This window comes from Gymnogyps californianus, chromosome 28, assembly GCF_018139145.2.
Source record: "Gymnogyps californianus isolate 813 chromosome 28, ASM1813914v2, whole genome shotgun sequence".
NCBI lineage: Eukaryota > Metazoa > Chordata > Aves > Accipitriformes > Cathartidae > Gymnogyps > Gymnogyps californianus.
The window spans coordinates 735526-740426 of record NC_059498.1 but is presented as its reverse complement, the minus strand read 5'-3'; the positions used below and the strand labels follow the sequence as shown (position 1 = coordinate 740426).

The window sequence follows — 4901 nt, the reverse complement described above, 5'->3', positions numbered from 1 at the left end:
TGGCTGGTGGAGAAATTACAGTACAACGTTGTGTTGTGTCCTGACTGGAATGTCCTTCCTGGAGGGAATTGGAGCACAGAGTCCTTCTGCACATGGCCTGTAAAGCCAGAAAGGAATTTCAACAGTCCTTGCGTTGATCCAGCCTTCCCTTAACAATTTGGGCCATTCCTACACAGGCTGAGAGCGTTTTGTCAAATATGCCTGGGAGAGAAGTTTCCATTTCTAGTGTTGGACTCTGCCCTAGCAGCTCTCTCTTCTCTAAACACCTATGCAAAAACAACCCATAGAAAGGTACTTGTGAACACTAGAAGGGATGTGCAGAGTCTTATTCCTCCTTCCATTCCCATTACAGCTGACATCTCCCAGATGATTTTCCATTCCCACCTGCAGTCCCTGCTCTACCTACAGAATGACTCCCAGTTTCCTGCAGAGTCACACCTCCAATTTCCCCTTCCACCACTGGCAGGACAACCTCTTGCCCTGCTCCTCCCCAGCCTGAACCTTGGGTCTCACCAAAATATGCCAGTCCCACCAGGGCTGCCAGGAAAATCAGGACCATGTCACACTCTCCCATGCACGGCATGTCCAGGGACCTCGCAGAAAGAGGCAGCTGAAGGTTCAGAGTTCACCACTTCTCCTCCCTCGGCCAGCCCAAAGCACCCACCAAACCTCAGTGCAGAGGGTGGAGCAAAACTCCCTGCTGCTGCAGGCAGGCGTGCTTGGGACTCCACACCTCTGCCACGAGGAGGCTCTGCAGGGAGACAAATTAAAGTCGTTAAAGTGCTCAGCCCAAGGAAAGACACCAAACTGTGACCCTTCCTGTGTTCCAGGTTTGCAAGGGCCAAGGGGAGGTTGTTCAGCATTGGGTGGTTCTTCTTTGGGCAGTCAGGCCACAGCTGGGCTTCTCCCAGCCCTCCAAGTCAGAAGGTGCTTGAGTATCCTCTCAGGCAGACATACCCTGCTGTAGAAGCGCTGCCTCTCAGCTCCAGCTCTCATTGCCAAAGGGGCCTGGGGCACCTGAAAGTTCAGGTAGGAGCCTGAAGGAAGAGATCAAGCAGTCTGTGTCTGTGTGTCTGTGTGCGCCAAGGGTAATGCACATGAAAGTGTGAGTGTGCACAAAAGTTGTGTGTGTTTGGTCACGTCTGAACACCTTTCAGGATGGAGATTGCACAACGTCCCGTTCCAGTTCTTATTCTTATTTCTTTTAGCCTAATTCTTAATCAGATTTCTCCATGCCTCAGTTGCTTGTCCATTGCCTCTCTTCCTATTGCTGAGCACTTCCAGTGTCTTAGTCCATCTTCTCTGCCTCCGCTGATTAAGTAATTGTAGAAAGCAAGAAGGTCTTGCTTCCCCCGAGCCATCTCTTCTGCAAGATGGGCAGACCCAGTTCTCTCAGCTTCTCCTGGCATGTCATGTCTGATAGTGCCCTAACCCCCTTGGTTGCCTTTGTTGGACTCACTTCAGGATGTCGATATCCTTCTTTGACCGGGGAGCCCCAGTCTGGAAGCAGTACTCTGGATGCAGTCTCAAATGGGACAGGGGGGCAGGGACGCTTTCCTGCACCTGCTGGCAACAATTTGGCTGTCACAGCTCAGGATGCAGTTGGTCCTGTTGGCTGCAAGGGCACACTGCTGTCTTTTGTTCAGCTAAGTGTCTCCTAAAAGCAACCATCCTTTGCTGTGGATCTGCTTCCTAGACAGTGACTCCCCAGCATGTGTGACTGCATAGTCTGGTTTCTGCCCTAGACGCAAAACCTTGCCCTTGCTCTTTTTGGCCTTCATGTGGTTCCAGTCAGCCCATTTCTTCATGGTCACAACTCTTTGAGCCTGGTAGTCCAGCCAATTTTCCACCCACCTTATCAGCCTCTTAATGAACTTATTCATCATCAGGAAGTACGGGAGAGTGTGTCAAAGGCCCTTTTAAACTCCAGGTACACACCTCCCCTGCCCTTTCCTTTTCCACAGTGCCCGTTACCTCATGAGAAAGCAATGAGGTTGGCCCTTGGCTACACTAGAGCCTCAGCTCAGAAGCAGCTCCACAGAGAGAGGAATCAGGTCTTGCTGAGCTCTCCCAGAAGAGCTCCCTGCTACTGATCTCACCGAGGTCACTGAAGTGAAGGAGGGAAGCCCTCGAGTGCACTGAGTCCAAGCTGGACCTTAGCTCAGGCAGACAAATATTCAGGAGGGGAGATGGTCTCAGAAACTTTCTACACTATGCATGGCCCTTCTTGGAAAGAGGGTCTCTTCTGGACACCCCTGTGGGACAGCAGCAGGCTTTGGAGGATGCAACCTCAAATCCAACGTCCCTTCCCTCCCAGGAGCAGTTGCTGGGCGCTCAGACTGAGATTCTAATGCAGGACATGATGGTGCAGGGAGCTGAACATCAAAGCAGTCATCAGCTCTTTGGCTTTCCCTGTGCAAGCCACAGGGTCTGTCCTTCCACTCACAGCATGGCAATATCAGACTCCATGTTCCTTTCATTCAGCACCTGTTTGATCCAAGGTCTCAGCCCCTACCTGACATACCACCAGGCCAATGAGCTGCACAAGTACATTTGGCATTGGCTTGGTTACAGGGGGGCCTGTGTCCCACCCCAGACACCACCGATGCTGCATTGGAAGCAGTTCGACTCAAGGATGGCCTGCATGGGGTGGGCAGGATTCCTCAGCTTTTCTCCTTGCCATAAAGCAATCCTCATCCTTTTGAACTCTCTAGCAGCTGTGTCCTGGCCTGGAGAGGCAGGGGGAGGGGGGAGTGCCAGCCATGCTGAGGCACTCCCAATATTGTTTAAACTGAATTAAGCTAAGAATCTAAACTGGAGTGAAACCATCCTGTTGTAGCCTGAAAGTGGTAGCAGCAGAGTGTGAGCTCTGCAGGGGCAGGAAAAGGAGGGCTCAGGAGGCAGGGGCTGCATTTCAGTGCCTCTTCCCTGGACAGATCTCTGGCAGTTTGGTGCCATCACCGTTCAAGTGCACTTGGGCTCCTTCTGACTCTGGGAACCTGCTGCTTTCTGGTGCTATAGAGTGTCCCTGCTGTGAGCAGCACATTCCCTCCTGATGAGGGACACACAAGGACACACACACACACACAGGCTCATGCACATTGGGGTAGAATCATGCACAAATTTTTGCACTGACGTGCATTCATACAAACCCAGCTGCTCACAAGGGCAGAAAAGACAGGAACACAACCAACAGTGGATTCTGCTGAGGACAGCTGGGGACAACTGCAGCAGGGCTAGAGCATTCTGGGGAAGGACAAGGCCCCAGGCATGCCCATGGCATTGTTTGTGTACTCACGGACTGCACAGAGAGGGGATGAGTCAAAACGGCCAGAAATTTTTCCTGAGGGCACTGTTAGGCAGGATGGGGTCAAAAGCTAGCAGCACAATGCACACATCTGGGGAGGCAACAATAAGGGACCATTGGGGTGAGCTGAGGAGGGAGGGAAAGAGAAGGATAGGGTACGTCCTCACACACAGGAGTCCATGGCATCCAGCTGAGGATTGCTGGAGCTTCTTCCTGAGAATGACACTTGAAACAGCCCCACCAGAGTGATCCAGGCTGATGTCAATTGCCTGCTCTGGACTCGTCCAGCACATGAGCTGAGGCTTCTGCCCGCACTGCTGCATTCCTGCCCGAGAAATCCTGGGGCCTTTCATCCCAGTGCTCACAAGAAGCCTTCACTGGGGAATGGGCATGGCCCAAACCTGGAAATGAAAAGGCAGCGGTGCAGGAAATGAAAGCACAGCCCATATCATTAGCTGGGATGGTTTGCATTCAAGATGAGCTTGTCAGAAAATTGGTACCTCTGCAAAGGGTGCCTCTGGTCCTGCGACAGTGAAGGACCAGTATAAAAGGCAGCCCAAGTCCCTGCTCTCTCATCCACTTCTCTTGCCTCCTTCTCCTTGGGAACCAGGTGAGTCTTGAAACCCCTTCTCCTCCTCTTCCAAAGTGAGATCTCCACTTGATGGACATCTCAGCTGATGCTGGCTTTGTCATATGTTGGGGCCTGGAGCGCCTTGTCATGACAGAGGGAAGCGGGGAGAAGGTCAGCTTAGAGAAAGGCTGGGACATGATTTGGTGGCTTTTGGTTTATGCAGTAGGAGAGAGCTTCCTTGGGTCAGGCTGCTCTTTGCAGCGCCCTAGCCAGATGAGGCAATATGAAAACTGTGTGTTTCCTAGCACGGCCTCCAACTTCCCACTCATTGGTGGCCTTGGCTCCTTTGGGACAGGGTAACCAGGCTGCTCCTCACCCATGCTTGTGCTCTGCTTCCTCCCTGCCCTCTCTCCTAGGTGCACCTCTGGCCCTGAGACATGTCCTGCTACAACCAGTGCCAGCCCTGCCAGCCCTGCGGCCCGACCCCGCTGGCCAACAGCTGCAATGAGCCCTGTGTCAGGCAGTGCCAGAACTCCACCGTCGTCATCGAGCCCTCTCCCGTGGTGGTGATCCTGCCCGGCCCCATCCTCAGCTCCTTCCCGCAGAACACCGTTGTGGGCTCCTCCACCTCTGCTGCTGTTGGCAGCATCCTCAGCTCTGAGGGAGTGCCCATCACCTCTGGGAGCTTTGACCTCTCTGGCATTTCTAGCCGCTACTGTGGCAGAAGGTGCCTCCTCTGATCAAGACGTTGGGAAAGCCCCATGGAGACATCTTGAGGAATCAGAATGTGGTGCTGGGCAGAGGATTGATCTTTTGGATGTTGTTTGCAGGATAGCTGACTGACCTTGTCTTTCTCTCCCTTTTCATTGTTTGCTTTGGTTCCCCTGGGCTGCAATGTCCTCCCAAGGCCAGCCTGGTGGGGACCATCTGGCTTCTCCCCCTTTGTGGGGCAGGCAGACAAACATCATGCAGGAACTATTCCACAGCCAAGGAGCGCAGACTTTCTGCTGCCCTCGGTGCTCC

At 53.2% G+C, this 4901-nt stretch overlaps 1 pseudogene; it reads left to right on the top strand.

The window, feature by feature from the left end:
- The first annotated feature begins 2449 nt into the window (after window positions 1-2449).
- Window positions 2450-4618, top strand: LOC127026681 (feather beta keratin-like; annotated as a pseudogene).
- The last annotated feature ends 283 nt before the right edge of the window (window positions 4619-4901 follow it).